This window comes from Hemicordylus capensis, chromosome 3 (genome assembly GCF_027244095.1).
Source record: "Hemicordylus capensis ecotype Gifberg chromosome 3, rHemCap1.1.pri, whole genome shotgun sequence".
Taxonomy (NCBI): Eukaryota; Metazoa; Chordata; class Lepidosauria; order Squamata; family Cordylidae; genus Hemicordylus; species Hemicordylus capensis.
This window is the reverse complement of record NC_069659.1, coordinates 259,160,501-259,181,159: the sequence shown is the minus strand read 5'-3', so window position 1 is coordinate 259,181,159 and position 20,659 is coordinate 259,160,501. Positions and strand designations below refer to the sequence as shown.

General features: G+C 40.9%; 1 protein-coding gene across 1 annotated transcript in view; it reads right to left on the bottom strand.

Moving 5' to 3' along the window:
* ADAM12 (ADAM metallopeptidase domain 12) overlaps window positions 1-20,659 on the bottom strand; it is a 407,749-nt gene that overhangs the window by 240,522 nt on the left and 146,568 nt on the right. The gene's annotated exons all lie outside the window — the stretch shown is intronic.

The following is a 20,659-nucleotide window of genomic DNA, read 5'->3' as shown; positions in this document are numbered from 1 at the left end:
TCTGTGCTGCTCGCCAGCATTTGTCTTATCATCTGGGGTGGGGGGAAGCTAGGTGGAACCCTGCCTTCCCCTCCCACCTGCCCGCCCAGTAGGTTGTGTGAATACCCTTATAGTGTTGTGATGCCATTGACAAAATAAAGTGAGTTGCCAAAACCAATAGGATTAAATGGTACTGTGGGCAAATGAGACCAGGAACTCTAATGGAGGAGGGGGGGCACAAAAACACTGGAAAAATAACACAACAATGCCAACATATTTGCAACTAGTGTTTTGTTGGTTTTTTTACTCTTGCAAAACAAATAAACAAAGCATGAAACCGGACAGGTTCCATTCAATGGTAGTCTAGAACGAATTGTTTAGTGTGAAAATGAAGTTTCCTCTCTCTCCTTTTTGTGTCTGAGCCGGCAATTTAAAACATAAGATTGTAACCAGCTTGATAATCTGCAGGCAATGTTAATGTGTAGTTCTGATTTAAAATTCCATTAATCAAGTAAACAAACCTCTTTGTTTTTCATAATAAGCTTGGAGATGCAGAGTAAGCACCTCTTTACACAATAGTTTTTGCATGAGATCATGGTTGATTAGGAACAGAATCCTGCAGATAGACATGAAACTCATGGCACACTTGTTTCAATATAATTCACAAACTCTGACTTAAGCAGTGTTTAGTTACTGCTGGCAGATGCCACATGAAAACAGTATGTCAACAAATGCATTTCAAAGATTTAATATCTGCCCTGCTACAAATCAGAATAAGTAGAAACTGTCTGGAGACTAGCCCGGTGAAGTGTCAAAATGCAAAATTCGAAAAAACCAAGAGTGTAGCCAGAGGAGCTCAACTGAAGGCCTGAACATAAGTGCAATTTTTGAGTCTCAGAAAAGAGGACATTGGGGGTGGCCAGATGTTCCTGCTGGTTTCACTGTGGCTCTTTCAGTAAAACACTTGCCATCTGCTTTGCCATGGCAAAGTGGGCAGATGAGCCACCCCCCAAACAAAACAAAAACAAAACATCCTCTAGGAGTGTGTCTTGAATATTAGAATTATAATAGAGTTTAGACTGCAGATGTTTGACTGCAGCATTGCAGATGAGAAATAACAACAGAGGATTCTGTGTAAAGTTGAGCTGTTGGCCAATTATTGACAACTTAAATTTTCTGGAACAAAACTATATCTGCAGCCATTTAACACATAGCATCCATCTATTTCAAGCTAAAGTTTTATGTGCAGGTAATGAATCACAGTTTTAGACTCAAGGTATGTATGTTTGTTGTATGTATGTTAAGGCCATGGCAATATGCCCTTAATATTCTGAAAGGTATTTTCCCACACACATTTCAAGTATATTTATGAATAAATATTACTGCCAAATTCCTGTTTTAGCTATCCTCACAGTGTTTTAGCTATCCTCACAGTGCTCAATAAATATACAAAAGTCACAGCTCTGGCTAGGAAAATATGAATGTTTTTGTGGAAAACAACTTATCCCAAATATAAAAATTATGTTGAATTTACTTATTACCATGTTTCTCCCAAATCACATTTTTCTTTTCTTTTTGAAAAGCGCACTTAATAAGAAAATGCAATTGAGGGTATAAGAATCTCACAATTATAGCCCACACATGTTTACAATAAGATTGACTTCATTTATGAACTTGTAAAAGCAAAAAACAACAAAAAACCTGCGGCATTGACATCTGACTTTGCAGTGCACAGAAAGACTGGGGTAATATAACATATTTCTCTATTAGGTCAGTACTAGAAAATGGTCATTTATGTATTAAAAAGTGACTCTGAAAACCATAACCAACAGTTTAATGCTGACAATACACCAACCAACCACAACAGAAAATGCACACAGCAAACCAAATGTCCATGGCCAGAAGCACTTCAGATTAAAAATGCTAAACAGAACAGCAGGGTCCTAAATTATCTGTGAAAGGATAAGAGGGGCCTAACAGACCTCAAGAGGCAGGGAATTCCAAAGTATATGTGCGGTCACTGAGACAGCCCTGTCACAGGACACACAGCAAGTTGCTCTTCAGAGAAAGGTGAAACTTGGACCAAGGATCTCAATGGACAAGCAGAAACAGAAGGAGGCAGCCACACATGACTGGCTCTTATATGCACAAGGGAAACAGAATATCCTAGCGGTCATAATGCGAATTCAGGATAATAGAGGTATGCAGTGAATAACATGGACAGATGAGTAACAAGGTGAGAATTCAGAAGATGACAGATGTGGCATCAGAATCTTTGGGTGAATCCAAAAGCGTTCGAGAAATGCAATAAGAGTTAATCCTGGGAAAGACATCCAGTAGAGAAGACCAAAAGCATTAAAAGGTTAGATACATAAGGAACAGAAAAGTTTGCCTTTGAAGTTTTGGATCAGTTCAGGGTCACGGCTGGGAATAGCTATTCTGGAATCCTGGAACCTGGTATGTTTCTGGTACAGTTCTCATCTAAGGCCAGCCAGCACCAAATCTCTGGATAGCTCCTATGGGCAGCAGGTCAGCCTCAGAGTGGGCTTGTTCCAATTGTACTTCTACTTTCTCACAGTAATATTCCACTCACTTCTATAGTTAGTTATTTTGTATTTTTGAAAAGGGTATTGCAAAATATACCCAGCCTAAATAACAGATGAGGAGTGCTACTGGATAGTAGCCTCAATATTATAATAGATCGAACCAGCATCATGGTAGGTTGAAGATGGATAATAGTTCGGGGTTGGAGTAGAACAGAATTCTACAACACACTCCTTTTTCATCGGTAGTCACCCATTCCATTTATCTCTTAGCTTGCCAATACACTGTGGATTCTTCCCGCTTTCTGGAGCTTTGAGGTCAGAGTTCCACAGTATACCACTGACCTATTCCCTCCCCTCTATTATCTCCACTTGACTGGCTAAAAAGGTGCTTCTGCTCAGCCCTAGTCAGGCTCAGCCCTCAGGCTCAATAGTGAGGGACATGCTGTTGATGAGCATCAGCCAGAATTTCCCTTGCTGCTGAGCCTGCTACTTAGGCTGAGAAAGGAGTGGGCTTAGCCTGAGTACCCTATCAGCCAGTCACAAGGATAGGAGGAGGGAGGGATGCTTGTCTGATCCCCACCCCCGCCACTCCTCCCCTTCCTCTCCTAGAGAGAACTCTTCTCCCTTGCTACAGGAGCCAAGACGAGTCCCCTGATTGGGAGCCAATATCATGCCGAGGAAGTGGGAGGGGGAAACAGAGAGCAAGCTATCACCCAGCTACAGCATTTTTATGGATATGTAAACATTTTAATGGATCTTCAGACACAACCAATTTTGGGTAATTTGTATAGACTGAATTTGCAGGTAGTTGGCAATGCTGCCAAGGTTATTTATCACCACAAACAAATACTATACTTTTTAATGGAGATGGTTCATATATTCAGCTGAGAGTCAACAAGTGATGAGACATCAACCACAGCAAGAATCCTAATATCCTAGTCTAAGGAAACGACATGCAGTTTTAAAATACAAGCAGTTTAATGCATAATAGCCAATCAAGATTAAACCTAAGCTTCCTTCATAATTCATTTTGAAGCCAAATGCCCAACAGATTTAGAAAATGATCACTACTAGAAAATCCCTGAAAACAGTTTAAGTAGATGATATGCAATCCATCTCTTCCTTATCCCTGCGTCTAGGCCAGGGCTTACCAAAAGGGAATACTCCAAGGAGTACATGAAGGGCTTCCAGGGATAGTATGAGCCCTCCTGCCTCCCCACACTGCAGCCATACTATTTGTTCCCTATTTGAGGATCACTAGCATGAAGCCAATGTGTTTTTAGCAGTGTGTCTGCTGCATTCTCTCCCAACATCTCAATCATGCCTGAAGCAAGTACCTCAGTACTCTGCCTGGCAGATATTTTAGCTTAATCATGCAGAAGGGGAGGGAGGAGGTAGAACACCCTCCTCCTCTGCTCATGATTGGCTGGCTATGTGGTGAGGTACAGCATACCCCCCTCTCCTCAGTCTGACTGACAGGCTTCAGAAATTTAGCACCCATGTAAACTGGCCCCATTGATTTCAATAAAACTGCTTTTGTGTAACTTAGTGTGCATGTGAGCCAGTGAATGTAGTAGCCTGTATCCTTAACTGTAATATTTAGGTTTGTACACACACACACACACACACACACACACACACACACACACACACACACACCCTGTGGGGTACCTGAACTGAAGATTTGTGACAGAAGGGGTAAATTTGTTTTAAAAGGTTGGGAAGCTACCTCCACAAACCTTTTGCACTTCATGACAAAGAATTCTCAGGAATACTCATTCCTGAAAGGACAGGAAAAGGCTCACCTAATAAGAAAATTCTTAAATATAAAGCCCTCTGCTCCCTGTATTGGCCTACAGAAAAGGGGAGCAGTGTCCCTTTTCCTAGCAGGTAATAAAAGAAGTAGCAGCTGAAGTAACTTGCCCATTATACTCCATTTCCCATGGAGACAGGCAAGGTGCCCCACAGCCTTTATGCCACCTCCTTTCAGTGATTCTCGTTCCTCCCTTCAGTGATTCTCGTTGCCCTCAGAGCTATATTAGCAGGGCCATGCAGCTGCCAAGGCCAGGGCACTTCAAGCAAGGCTTATGACAACCTTAGAAGAGGAGAAGCAGCAGTTGAACTGAGTACCCACTCCTAACCCTAACCCCACAAGCCTCCACAGAGCAGTCATATGAGCAAACATTCCTCTGCCAGATCCAGGATGAGGGCTCAGATTCAGAAGAAGCCATCAGAAGGAAGTCGGGCAGCTGGGGATCATTCCCAGCACTTGTTTCCCACTGAAAAAGAATATGAATGCTGAGAATGATCTCTACTGCTGCCACAACCTGCACTGGCTATACTGGGAAGGAACGTTCTCCCTTCTTCCAGACGCCAATGCAGACAGCAGCAGTCCCTTATGAAGATGGTAACTCTATGGCTGCCTTCAGACATAACAGCAAACTGGAGGCAAACATGCCAGATGTTACAAATTGTGGTAGTCCAAATGCAGAAAAATGAGATTTTGCAACTGAACCGTGGGTCAGTTTTAGCCCCCAAACCTTAATTTGTACCTTAGGTCTGTAGTGAGTTTCACGGCTGGGACTTCATGTTTGAAAGCAACATTGTCATCCAAATTCCACCACCATGTCCTTATACCGGGGTTGAGGGTAGGAAGCTCGTCCCGCTCTCCTAATGAGTTGGCTGCTGTGGCTGTCCTTGATGCCACGTGCAGAGCCAGCGCCTTTTCCTTTGCAGTCTCCCAGACTGCATTTCGGATCATCTGGGAGTGTGCGGGGGGTGGGTGGATGGAGGCAAACTCAGGGTCCATTGGACCTGTGGTTTGCCATTATGTGCTAAGGCAGCCTATGAACACATAATTATAAAGAAGCAAGCTGTTCAATATGTATGAAGTAGTCATTTCAAGATACCTACATTTTGCAGATTTGTAGCACTTCAAAAGAATGGTACCATCTCTGCAGGATATCCTTGCCCTTATCATTTTTCATATGTTCCAGCTTTCTATATGCATATGAAGGCCATATGTTTTCAAGAAATTTAATACTACATACTGTATTTGAAGTTCCTCTTGCAAACAGCAGCATATATTTTCCAACTAAACTGCCAGAGGTTTCTTTAGTCATAAAATATACAGGACAATGCATGTTTATTTTAATATACCTATTGTGAAACTTCAAACCAGAAAAAATATAGTATGTAGATTTTTGGCTCACAAACTTGCTGGTCATGGATTTATATGTTTAGGCTCCCTCCTGGTGATAACATCTGCAGCAGATATTTGTGGGTTTTTAAAATGTCTTTGGGGATGCCTGTCATACTGTTAATTGACAGTGTTTATGTCTTGGGAGATTTATTTTAGTAGTGTCTTAATTTTTAAAGCATTTAACACTTTTATGACACAATCCACTCTTTTGCCTGTTTTGTATGTATTTGCTTGAAGCAGAGCTGATTTATAATAAAACAATTATAACACCCACAAGACAAACATAGAAATAAAACAAATTTTTGTTTTAAACTGCACCCTGCCATCTGGGCTGGCACAAAAGAAAAAAGTATCTTGGGGCAAGTGTTATAATTCTGGTTGAGACTAGTTGATTTTCAAGACTAAATATGAAAAGCATTTCAGTAAAAGTCAGAAAGGTAATGTTGCACTTAAACCTTCGTAGTAGAAGCCACAAGTGAAAGTGCAAGGCTATTATAATATGCATTTATAATATGCAATAATTGTGCATGTTCTAAAAGATAAGAGCATTTTCATTTCCACAAGGTTTTTTTAAAAAAAGGAAATACAATGCAGTACTTATGTCGCTTCAACATTTCATAAGATCTCAAATGCTTCAGGCTCATGTACTCCACAAGAGGCAGTTTAGAAATGATTCTTGTAATTATGACCTCATCCAGCTTGAGGTCAGGATGTGGCTCAAACTGCTAATAGAAAAAGGAATCCATATATTTCATCTCATGGGTTTATTTGATTTCACTAAATGACTTCATGGGCTGTAACACTGCATTGCAGATTAATGGTAGGTCTGTAAGTAAGATTAAAAGTATAAATGGGTTCAGATATGTCAACATTGCTAGTATTCTTGGTGTACGTGGCATCAACCACCACAAGTTCTCAGGACCAAAGCAGATATGGTATAAAATATGTCATTATCTAATGTGTGGGTTGGTATAGGCCTCTGAAATATTCAAGCAAATGGCACGTTACAACTTCAGGTGGATTTTCAGTAGGAAAAAATGTAAGGAATTAAACACCTTCTACCTTCATGTTGTGGTCCCAGTCCAAACTGGGTGCTGTGTAGCTGCTATATTAAGATAAAAACAACCCTCCAAACAATAATGTGTTTAACATCATGTCTAGTTTGGTTTTCAGTTTTTACCACAGTAAGAATGAATGAAGAGGTGTACACTAGATTACAATTTTATGTAAGAGAGCTGGTCTTGCAGTAGCAAGCATGACTTGCCCCCTTAGCTAAGCTCTGCCCTGGTTGCATATGAATGGGAGACTAGAAGTATGAGCACTGTAAGATATTCCCCTCAGGCGATGGAGCTGTTCTGGGAAGAGCAGAAGGTTTCAAGCTCCCTCCCTGGCTTCTCCAAGATAGGACAAGATTTTTTTATTTTAATAGGACAAGATATATTTTTTTAATTGAACCAACAAATAAAGCATACAGTACGTTGCCAAAGCACAATTATATACAAAGTGGTTGTTTGTACATGATATATCTACAAAGATTTACACACAAGGATTTGGAAACCCACAAGGTTATGAAGTATATGCAGGTAGTACTGTAACTCGGGGGTGGGGGATTTCAAGGCACATCAGGTAATCGGGGGGGGGGGGTTACGTCCAACGTCCATTTCCACAATTTGTCCCATTGCTGTTTAGAAGAGATACTCTTGTCTTTTTGCACAAAACCATACAAACTTTTCCAGAAGAGAGAGATTCCTGCCTGCAACCTTGGAGAAGCCACTGCCAGTCTGTGAAGACAATACTGAGCTAGATAGAGCTATGGTCTGACTCAGTATATGGCAGCTCCTATGTTCTTATGGAAGGTTTGGCATACAATTCTGACTATAAGTATGCAACAAAGCAAGCAAGTAATGCATGTGCGGAGGAGAACTGAATATTTGCAGCTTGAGAACCTTTTATTGTCTGACTGAAGTGAATTTCACGGAGGACAGGTCTATCAGTGGCTACTAGTCCTGATAGCTCTAGTCCTACTAGTCCTGATAGCTCAGCAGCAGGATGCCTCTGAATACCAGTTGCAAGGGAGCAAAAGCAGGAAAAGGGGCATGCCCTCATCTCTTGCCTGTAGACTTCCCAGAGGCAACTGGTGGGCCACTATGGGAAACAGACTGCTGGACTAGATAGACCTTGGGCCTGATCCACTAGGGCGTGTAAGGACCGCCTCGCTGAAACAATTCTGCAACACATAGAAACCAACACTGCTGATTCATATCAATGCAGCCTGGGTCCTCCCTTGACCCTAGACCACTGCATCAGAACCACACCATGGCTAGAGCCACATTATAGACGCCATTTGCATTATCTGAGGCTTCTGAGATCACCCTAGCACTGCAGTCAAGTGCTGAAACTTAGTGGCTCATACAGTGGCTAATGCACTGATACATTAAACAGAATCAGTACAGATCCTAACAGACTCCTATGACATATGCTATGGAATCCTAAAAGCAGAGAACAAGAGTGAACATACCTGTGGAGGACAAAGGCCATGTTTATACAGTATAAACACATCCAGGTCACCTAGTAGAACAGAGATATGCTTCATTCAGGGGTCTGCAGTGTTAAAAGCTGCCATAAAGTAATGAATAAGAAAGCTTTAAGAAGTGGTGATAATAGAGAGCTAACAATAATTATTTGCTCCAAGTCTGATGTTGTCCAAACCAACTCATCTCAGAATTTCCATTTATAATTAGCTTGAATTTGTACTATGGCATAGCAGCAGCAGCAAGCAGCAGCAGGGGTTTCCAGTTAGAAATTGCTAGTCTTGTTGTACCTGGCATGAGCCTTAATTACCATTCTTGTTTTTCTGAGGGGAATCCACCAAAGCAATAACATAATTTTAGATGTAAAATAAATAAAGGAAACCACAGCTCAGCTGCAGTGATATTCTGCTATAAAGCAATAGACATTTTTATTTTACTTCCTCGAAACCACAGCAGTGGAATTCCTTTATGGAATGCCTACTCTTCTGCCAAGGAAAATTACATTTCATGGCTTTTGGTTCCTTTGAAACTACAAAATATATGAATCTGAAATTAAACATACAAAATTAAAATACACAGAGGCACTTACCCATTCAAACAGGCCATGCACAGGAAAAGAGAGCGGCCACCAAGATAAGGTTTCAAGTTGGAAACCCAAGGATAGAATTAGAACTTGCTAAGGAATTGAGGATGCCTCCTCTTCATCTCCCCAATGCTAAGTGGGTGGGGAGGACAGGAGGGGTGTTGAATCTTTCTCAGGCTCACTCATTTCCCCTCACATGTGCTCCCCATGGCCCCCTCCTGCTAGGTTCCAAAGCTGGAGGTCTGGCTGGGAGGGGGGAACAGCCAGGGGTGGGGCATGTGCAACAGAGAATCAGTGGGAAGGGGAGAGAGTTTAAGCACTTCAATTACCTGTCAATTTTCTCATGTAACTTTCTACCCCACCCAGGTATTTCTGTTCTTTCCCGTTCCCCAGAAATGTTTTGTGCAACTGCACAACTCTCAGGGATATAACTTTGGGCTGCTCAGAGCACTCCTGGGGGAAAGGGATTCAGAAAGATCTGCCCCTGACCCCCGGCATGTGAGCTTCCACACCAGAAGTGGCTTTTTTGGCTGCACATATGCAGCTTTAGTTTGGATGTCAGCTAATACGTATACACCACTTTTCAACAAAAAGCTTCTCAAAGCTGTTTACATAGCAAAATAAATGAGAAAATCACTCCTTGTCCCCAAAGGACTGACAATCTAAGAACACCAGGGTTATTTGATTAACAGGGACTGAGAGGGACACAGTACAGGGCTACATAGTGACCGCTGCTCTCTCCTTGGCAATATAAGAAAGCCACCACTTTCAAAACAATCATATGCGATCACACATCATGTTCAATACTCATACAATGTGTGTACAGGGTACACAAGTACAGATCTGTACACAGGTACATTCACACAATATGTTCAGTGCAGGTACGGCACTACACTTCTTAACTGTATCGCGCATTTGGGAGACCTATACTAAGGTTTGTCATCTTAAGTGGTACAGCGGGGAAATGCTTGAATAACAAGCAGAAGGTTGCTGGTTTGAATCCCTGCTGGTATGTTTCCTAGACTATGGGAAACACCTATATCAGACAGCAGCGATATAGGAAGAGGCAGAAAGGCATCATCTCATACTGCATGGGATATGGCAATGGTAAACCCTTCCTGTATTCTACCAAAAAACCCCACTTGGCTCTGTGTGCACCAGGAGTCGAAATCGACTTGACGGCACACTTTACTTACTTTATACTAAGGTTCACTTTGTAAATAAATGGGGGTAAAATCATTTGCACCAAAAAAAGTACATATACACAGATATTTGGACACGGGTACTACAGAATGTTTGAATAGGGCAACTATATCTCTGCCATGGCTAGTATTAGGGATGTGCACAAAAACAAGTTTTGCTGGTTCGGTTTGGTTTTGGCCCAGTCAAGCTGGACTCACTTTGAGTTTGAATCAAGATGGTTCGACTGGCTTGGAGCTATACTGGTAAAGGGGAATCTGGTGAGGATTCCCCTTAACCAGTACAAGGGCAGAGGGCTGTCCTAAGTATAAAGGGGGTGGCAGGGGAGTAAATCTGAACTCACAAGTACAACCATGTCTGTGGTTGTGGCGGGGGGAGGAAGTGGGGGGCAGGGCTGCAGAGGATCACTCCCACTCCTGTTGGCCTCCCCTGAGTAGCCCAGGCCGTTGCTGGCCTGGTTCGGACCTTTTTAGTTACCTTTGTGCATGCGCAGAGGCCATTTGCATGACCATGCAAACTACACAAAACTCTGTGGTCATGCAAATGGCCTCTGCACATGCACAGAGGTAACTAAAATGCCCTCCATGCATGCACAGAGGCCCAAACCAGGGTGCCGGTGGCCCGAGCTACTCAGGGGAAGGCCAGTGGGAATGGGCAGAATCATCACTAATCCCACCACCCACCCCACCCACCCCGCGACTGCAACCGCCGTGGCTTGTACTTGTGAGTACATATTTACTCCCCTCCTGCTCCATCTATAGTTAGGACAGCCTCCCTACCCCTATAGTGATAAAGGGGACTTCTCACTGGATTCCCCTTTACCAGTATAGCTCTGAACTGGCTTGGTTCGAACTGGGCCTGGTTCGATTCAAACTTGGACCGGCTGATACCAGTCCAATTTGATCCCGAACTTGTTGCGCCAAGCCGCTTTAACATCAAGCCCAGCTTGAACTGAGCCAGCTCGCACACCCCTAGCTAGGATTTAGATTCTTAGTTACTGGTTAAAAATGAATGGGCACTTGCCATGAGCTAACAAACTTCTGTCCACTAAATTGCAGTCGAAAACCAGAATCAGTGGAATTATTTGTCCACTTAGCAGTGGTTTATGTGGGGCAATGTCACAAGGTGGGGCAAAGAAACTGTTGGTCAAGTAGTAGCCCCCTGTTCTGCAGCAGGACCAACATTATACCCACTCTAGGCTGCATCCAGCTCGCAGTGGCAATAGCAGGGCTGAATACTTTGCTACTCTCCTCCACAAACATACTTATACATACGCACTAATTCTTCAGTATGAATGGTTAGGTTACACAGCTGCATAATCCCTTTCCCAAAAATCAACAATGGCTCTGAAAGAAGCAGAACGTATTTTAGAAAACTATACACATGTAAAACTGCATTTTAACAGCTGCACTTTGATTTTGAGAAGAAAAAGGTTCTGCCAAGAATTTACTGCCACAGTAGTGCAATTTCCACGGATTATATATTTTACATTTAAGATGCCATTTTGGAAGCTTATGTAAGATATACTTGCTTTTTGCTTTCTTTCTTAAAATATAAAAGAATCTTAGATAGAAGTAGCAATGCAATTTGGCGTTTTCTAAATTCGTCATTCCAGGCAGCTGTTGTGGAAGCTGCTGTTATTTTTTCTGAATCAGGCTCTAGTTAAATATCAGCTGTTGACCACATGATGTATTATTTTACTGATAAATAAACTTCTCCTCCCCATTCTTATATCAGTATATGCAATGTGATTATGCAGTAATACAGACAGGATCATTCACTTTTGCCTCATATTTTCACTTAAGCCCTCATGACTACAGAGATCAACAAAATTTCCATTTTCCAGTTTTGTTTCAGGGCCAAACTACAGGTGATGTTTATAGTGTTATTAGCCCTGTCAGGCTTCATTTTTCTTTAATCCGTAGAAGTCAAATTGGGCCTCACATGGGACCCAGTGGTGGGATGGCAGGGAGTTTTAACCATAGTGCTCCTAATAGTGCTCCTAACCATAGGGCTCCTAATGAACCTCATAGGTTCATTGCCTGGCAGCTCAGGGACAGGCCTCTGCTGGTACCCCAACCCCACTGCCCATGCATCCATGGATGCAGAGGTCATGGTCCCCCGGGAGGGAATCACACTGCTCTTCGCCTGCTCCCAGCTTGTACTTCATTCACCAACTGGGTGCTTTCTTTCTCTCCCTCAAAATATGTCCCTGAGGCAGAGGCATAGCCACCATTGGACAAGAGGGGACAAATGTCTCTGGGTTTCTGGGATCTGGGGACTGCCATGGCACCTCTCCTCATCTTATACCCAGCCAGTGAAAGAAGTGAAAGAAAGAAGCAGGTGAGGGGACCACATCTCACATCCCCAGCCAGTGAGCACTTCATTTGCTAGCTGGGTGCAAGGTGAGGGAAAGGAGGTGCCCTGGGGGAGGGGGGAGGGATGCCATGGTAGTCTGCAGACCCTAGGAGCCCAGAGACATGTGTCCCCTCTTGTCCACTGGTGGCTATGCCACTTCTTCAGGAACATATTTTTGGAATACAGAGCACCTACGGAGGTAGGGAGGAACAGCGAAAACCTTTCCCCGTCCCTTTGTGTGCACACTCTGCTACTTGGGAAGACTCTGGCTTAACTAAGTGCAGCCTAAGTGAAGCCTCTCCTTGCAAGTATTTCAAATGGTGCTCTAGATGCCAGCCAGTGAAGTTATGATCATGAAGATATACTTCCTGACTATCTTGGCAAAAAACCTAGAGCTATTAATGTTTACCTCTATTGGTACAAGCAAAACTGAAATCTATTTTGTCATAGGGGAATGTTCTGTTCTTTTCTGTCCATGACAATTTCAGAATTCCTGTTGTTATAACTAACTCATCATTAGAGATGCATGATATTTTCATCCCAGTCTTCCTACAAAGAGCTAAGGGCAGCATACTTGCCTCCAATGTTGTCCTCACAATAACTTTGTGAAAATGAGACTTAGCTCAAGGCTTCCCAGTGAGCTTCATGTCTGAGCAAATATTTGAATCCAGGTTTCCCCAACCCAAGCCCAAAACCTGATCTATATTATACAATACTATTTGGCAAGGTTGTCCTTTTTAGTGATGAGTTTTTGCCAATATCTTTGTACTGTACAAATGTACTGTACTGTTCTTCTTTAAAAAATAAAAGGCAAAATTCTCACACAAGTCTCTGTTTTAGTGGGTTTGGCCTTAAGCTGACGAAGCTAGATTTATTTCCTAGATTTCTTCTAGCCTGATATTTATTACATTCAAACCTCTTTATTAAAATGAATAAGGTTATGCTGTTTTTAATCTGTTCTTTTCTGAAATTTGATTCAATTCATGCCAATTCCCTAAAGAATGCTATATCTCAAGGGAAGTTTGATGCTGAATTTCATGTTTAATGTAAATTTGTTTCACAACCTTTTCAATCAACTGAAGAGTTGATACAGACACTGAGCAGCACCAAGTCTAGCCGTCATGGCTACATGTCATTGAAATCAATGATAAATTAGTCCTGACTAACTTAAATTAAGTTAATCCTGACTAATTTAAGCCCCATTAATTTCTGTGGGTCTTTGTCATGAGTAACTTAGTTGGGATGCTGCCCAGTAAGGGGGAATGCAAAAGCTGAATGGCCATACCTATGATGAGATCTCTGAGCTCCAGATGATTCCAGTAGCTCCTGGAGCTCAGGTGCCGTTTTGCATTCCCTGCTATGATGAACATCTGCATTGTCTGCGAGGAGAGAGACCATGTGTTGCATCTTTAGCATGGCCATTTTTTCTCTCTCCAGCCTATGACATAGCTCGACAGTGCATAAATCTAAACAATTTGTAAGGCACAGAAGGATATAAGAGATCCTGTTAAATATTTCAATGTATCATAAATACTAGCAGAAAATCAATTTATTATGATTAGTGTTCCACGAATAATGGCAAAATAAATGATTGCTAATGCGGTTTAAACGTCTGCTTAAATTGCTGCTAACAGTGCTATCTGATCTCCATTGCTCATTCTAAGCTAATTATTAATCCAGCAGGGAAGATGCAGTTTAAGGTTAACTAAGCAGGAAGATTCCAAATGGGGCTGATTCAGCAGTCAGCCAATTATGCCTGCTTATCCACCAAGTCTCACCTGAAATTCCTTTTGCTTTGACCGAGTAAACATTAAATGGTCTTTTAGGGTATTTGGCATCACCATAACCATACTGTATTTTTTTAAAAAATTGTATGTAAATCATACAATTTTTTTTAAAGACCAAAAGAATTACAGGATTGTCAGATCCTGTAGTTACGTAATCATTTTACATGTTAAATATTAGCACATGCACGCGCGCATGCACACACACAAATATAGTGCTATCAGGATTTATTCTTAAAGGGGCTGAATATTTTAGGTTTCACAACTTGAGTCTGCTATATTTACTGTACATTTATATGTCCCTCTTTCTGGAGCTAAAATTTGAACTGATCTGTTTTGCATTGTAAAATCTTGCATGCTTTGATTCAAAAGTGCAATTGACCTAACATTAAAAATGGCTGAGGCGGGTGAGGGGCTAAGTTTCCTGCTTGCATTTCCTCATACACATTTTCCAGGAAAGCAAAGTCAACATTCATTTCATAAACCCCAGAGTTTTGTACTGGAAGTTCAGAACACCGAATCAGCCACTCAAGCTACAACATCTCAATAGGTTCCAGGAAATAAATCACTGTTGTGATCAAGGACCCTAATGATCCAAACTGCAGATTGAAATCACTAGTGCTGGAACATCCAGAACAAAACACAAAGACCCAACCAGCTACATGTTAATTAATTTAAAAGCTTTCAGAAACATGAAGGGAAACACAGTATTGCTAGATGAGGTCATACCAATTACATCACACATACTCTTTCAACATCCCCTTATCAAAGCCTTTGGGGTTACTGGACAGAACAGGAGGTCAAGAAGAGCTCCAAGACCCTTCAAATTCTAGAATTCTGTAATTCTAGTTCATATTAGTAATAGGAAGTCTGAACCCATAAATATCAACTTTAACTCTACCTTTTGCAAGGCGTTTTGACAGCACCTATCACACATTTTTTATATTCAACAGATCATGGCAAAGATAGAAGATTGAAATGCAATGGAACTTGAAGTATTATGGGAGGAGAGCTGGTCTTCTGGTAGCAAGCATGAATTGTCCCCTTTGCTAAGCAGGGTCTGCCCTGGTTTGCATTTGAATGGGAGACTACATGTGTGAGGAATGTAAGATATTCCCCATAGGGGATGGGAAGAGCATCTGGAAAGACATCTGGTCCCAGAATCCCTCCCTGGCATCTCCAAGATAGGGCTGAGAGAGACTCCTGCAACCTTGTAGAAGCCACTGCCAGTCTGTGTAGACAATACTGAGCTAGATGGTCTGACTCGGTATACGGCACATGCAGTTTCCTATGTTCTTAAGTACAGAACTTTATAGCTGGAATGCTGGCAGTCATCATTTTAACTCGTGTTCTAAGAATCAAATGCCCTATACACAATATGCCTGCATCATTATGGTATTAATGTCACAGATAAAGAAGAACGAGTAGGTTGTCACATGTCAAGGGCATCTGCACAGGTCCTACATGATGCTGGATTGACCAACAGCTTTCGAGTTCCAGTCTCTGGAAATTAAGTTATTGTCCCTGGAAATTAAGTTCATCAAGGAGCAGCTGTTACACAGCACCATAAATGTAACCATTGTTGCTGGATAGCCGTAAGAAGTGTCCCATAGCAGCAACAGGATATTATATAAATACACCCTGTGGTTTTCAAAATTTAATAGTATAACCCAAAGTTTATTTCTGTGTGAAACATACTAGTAGCTAAATGCAGCAAAAATGGGAGCCGCTTCTTATGGAGCTAGTGCTTTCAGTTTCAAAAAAGAAGGGGATTTCATCTATTGCTGATTGTCCTGCTTATCCCTTGTTATATCCAGTTAGACAAAATAGACTATGAAAACATTCACTGGCTTAAAATGATGCTTGTGTGCATTCTGAGCAGAAATGAAACCTGTTGAAATGTTAACAAAGCATCTGCCCCTATAATTACTGCATAGTCAAAATCAATGAGAATTGATAAAAGGTAAGTTAATCAATATTCAGTTTCTTCTTCTACTGGGAAATCCGTCTTCTTTAATTCTGAGAGAGATCAGAATATACAGACTAAATGCTATGATGATGTGCATAGCTCCCAAACCAGGAAATTGATTAAGTCTGAGTAATTATGAAGAAGAAACCTTAATCACTTTCCATAGGATAAGATAATGGCATTTACAGAGGCTCACATTGAATCACACTGTTGTATTGTAACCCTGCATTTCACATTTCCTGGCAGATTTATTTCCCTGTAGAAATCTCAGTGGTTTCAGCAGACAGAACTTTGCAAAGACGCAAAAATGTAAATTTGCTATTTTGATTTATTCTTGTGTATTTATGGCTAAGGTACCACTTACTGTTCCAATTGCCAAATCCAGACCACTCTTAGATACACATTCCTGTGAAATTTGAGCATGGGTTCTTTCCCATTGACATGGCATGGCAATATCAACCCTTTAATTCAGAACCAACAGTTAACTACTGACACAGTTTAGCTGAGCAGAAAAAGACTTCTCAAGAAGAAGAAAAAGATAGGTTTCAGAGGAGGTATTTCAAGTGTAAGGTGTCCAAATGCATTAAAAGTGAATTGGAATAAGAGGCCTACTTCCTTAAAGCTCAATTAAGCACAGCCTCAAGTACTATGACAGTATAGTTGCTCTGTGAAAACACATAATACAAATATTTCTGACACCTGATAGCTATGGCTTCTCTTCAACAATTTACTGCTACTATAAAATAGATTATATTCTTAAGCCGTGGGGCATTTTTGGAGCCATTTTTTGGAAGGGCGGTATAGAAATTGAATGAATGAATGACACTCCCCATAGAGGTAGAGGCATAAGACATCTGCAATAGGGGAATGCTCACAAATGTTGAGTGGCCCTCATGCCTAGCAGGCCCCAACTACTGGATTCCATGAAGGAGGTGGCAAATACCCAGCAGCATCCCAGCTCCCAGGCTTAATGGATAAATGGTGACGACAGTCCAGGAGAAGGAGGTGGGTAATCTCCTCCAAAAAAGTATGCTTAACTCATCCCAAACTCTGTTTTTTAAAAAAACTGCACTGAAAAAGAAAGAAAGAAAGAAAGAAAGAAAGAAAGAAAGAAAGAAAGAAAGAAAGAAAGAAGCGGAGAGGTGAGATATTAATGTCCAAATGCCCACTAAACCTTCTCTGCCATTTCATGTGGCGGGGATTTCATGAGATGAAAGTTTGGGTGGTATATAAATGTGATGAATGAATGAATAAGTAAATAAATAAATAAATAAAATGTGATGGCGAGGCCATCAGAAAAAGTGATGGCAAAGGGGAAAGAAATTTGAAAATAAAGCAAGTACAGGGAGCTGGGGATCCAATCCTAACAGAACCCAAGCAATGTCCCTGGCCAAAACACACCAAATATAACAAGGGTGTACTGGTTCAAAAACTGGAAGAGAGCAGTGGATTACTTTAGGGGTCATGAAAAAAAATTAAAATGGGGGGAAGGACCTGTGAGCCCTGATCTTTTAAATAGCAAGCAATGCCCCTGCTTGCTTTTATATACATTGGGATTAATGTAAATTGAATGAAGAATGTGCATAAACACTGGCCATTGTGCACATTCCCCAGACATTGTGGAGACTATGTACAAATGAACAAAATAAACAAAAGATTTCACATATTACCCAGTCAACATGCAAACAGTTTCCAAACTCTGTTGGGGAATGCATACAATTCGATAACACAAAAAGAAGTTTTAATCTGTTGTTTATGCCTTAATACTTAACATTATCCCTTTCCTTGGGTTAAAAAGTTTATTGGTAAATGTCTCCAGCACCTATGAAAGTCATGCAGAACATTTGGAAGCAATACATTACATACATCTATAAAATTCGTTTCCATGTGAAAACATACTCTTGGATATACTGTTCTCTGCATGAACACACCATGAGCAGAGAGATTATATCTGTTAAAGATTATGCTGGCAGTCATACAGATATCAGCTGCATCCAGAATAATAAATACTGTTCTTTGGGGAATATTAAAAAACACCCTTTAAAATAATTGAGAGTTTAAAAAAAATCAAGCTACATCAGAAATATTAGCCAGAGATAATGCAAATATTTTTATTAGCAGCATATCATTGCTTTAATTTTGTTTCGTGCTAAAACCATTACTGTGCACATTCTTTCAAGATGTATGAATATGCATTGTGGTTTGGTCGAAGATACGAATTCTCTCACACAAGACAAGATGTCCTTTGTAGATATTTCATTTTCCCTTTTGGACTATTTTTAAAAAATGTCTGTCTTAAGTTTGAATTCAAAACACTTGAAGAAATCAGCAAGCTATAGAAATTTCCAAGTCTGGTACTAATTTTTCAACAAAATACTTTACTAAACTGATATCATCCCCAGTGAATAATCCATGCTAGGAACTAGACAAGAGAGTGATGCATTCCCGTTCTGCTGGAATCTCAGTGGTTTTTGATACCATTGACCATTGTATCCTTCTGGACCATCTGGCTAAGATGAGGCTTGGAGACACCATTTTATGACGGCTGTGATCCTACATGAAGGTTGGGTTCCAGATGATGGTACTGATGAACTACTGTTTATTCCCTTAGCCATTTGCCTATGGGGCCTCACAGACACCCAATAGGGCTTCTATCTCATGCCTTACATAATTTAACATCTACATGAAAGTGCTGGGAGAGGTCATCTGAGGATTTGGGGTTGGTAATAATCACTATGTAGATGGTACCCAGCTCTTTTTAATATCACAAACTAGTGAGCCTGTGAAGGTTCTGAACACATAATAATTAGCTTATTGTGTGAGCTAATAATTAATGTAGGATTAGGATCAATTTGCACCTTGAAGAATCTGGTTTTCAGCAGTGGGTTACACCTGAACCCAGCTTTGCTCCAAGATGTCAGGTGGCAGCTGTGGCTGAAATTGCCTTTGTACATCTTGGCTGGTATGCCAGTTGTGTCCTCTCTTAGGAAATTTGGCACAGTGACACATGCCTTTGTTACATTTAGATCAGATTACTACAACACACACACATCTCAGGCTGCCTTTGAAAAATATTCAGAAATTTCAGCTGTTGCAAAATGTAGCAGCCAGAGTTGAGTTTGGGGCTCACTATGTAGAGCATATCTGTCCTAACCAAACTGGTTCCAGTTTGTTTCCAGACACAATTCAAAGCACTGGTTATTACCTATAAATCCTCAGAGTTTCATGATGTTTGGAATACAGTCTTCCCAACATGAGTTTGGCCACCCACTGTGCTCCTCACTGGAGGTCCTGTTTCACATCCCATTGCTGCAGGACAGCTGCAGTCCCCTGATTGGGGGACTCCCTCACAGAAAATGTCCAATTGCCCTTCATTAATGGTGTTTTGAAAGCTGTTAAAGCATTCATACTGCTACAACAAGCTTTTCGTTTGATTTGAATTTTGCCCTCTCCTATTATGACTCTTAACTGGCCTTAGTTCTCAGTTCTTTCTGTTTGGTTTACTTACTATTTATATATTGCATATTCTTAAGTTATGTTGTTAGCTGCCTAGGGCCTGGAAGGCAGGATACAAGTATTTTAATGAATAAATAACTAAACTCTCAGGAAATCGCAGCTATGACTTGGGGATGGGAAGGAATAGAGGTGATTGTCTTCCTAAAAATTAAATAAAACTGAGCATGATCCACTAAAGTGCAGCATTTTTCATCGTATTGACTTCCATGGGAAAGAAGTATGTGCTTACCACTCTTCAGATTAAACAACAACCAACAAAAACAAATATTTATATTCCACTTTTTAACAAAAGTGTCCAAAGCGGTATACATAAAGAAATAATAAACAAATAAGATGGATCCCTGTCCCCAAAGAGCTCACAATCTAAAAAGAAACATAAGATAGACACCACCAGCAACAGTCACTGGAGGGGTACTGTGCTTGGGGTGTATAGGGCCAGTTGCTCTCACCCTGCTAAAGAGAATCGCCGCATTTAAAAGGTGCCGCTTTGCCTAGTTAGCAGGGAGGAAAGTGCAGTACAATCCTAAGCACAATTATGTAAACCTTGGTAAGCATGCACAGAAGTGTAGCCTTGAGGACTTTTAACTTAATTTGATCAAAGTTAAAAGTTTCCACATCTTAAAAGAAAATAAATGTTGCTAATTTCCCCCACAAGTTATAAGCAAAGCAATGGCTGGATATGAACCTGATGGGATTGATTTCAGTAATGCAGGATGTAAATGAAACTAAGAAACTTTCAGTCTGAAATGAGTCACTTGTGAATGTTGTTAATACAAAACAGAAGGGTGGGAGCATTTTATAGCAAATCTACATTCTAGTCAGTCTACATTTTTCCATTTGATTTGTGGACAGGAGAAATGCAAACATCAATTTAAATGTCATTTTTGAAGACAACCATAGTTATGTTCTTCTATGAAATCCATGAGTTTCAAAAGACATGGGGATTTCCATTAAGCATGCAAAAGGGAGACACCACAATTAAAGGGGAACA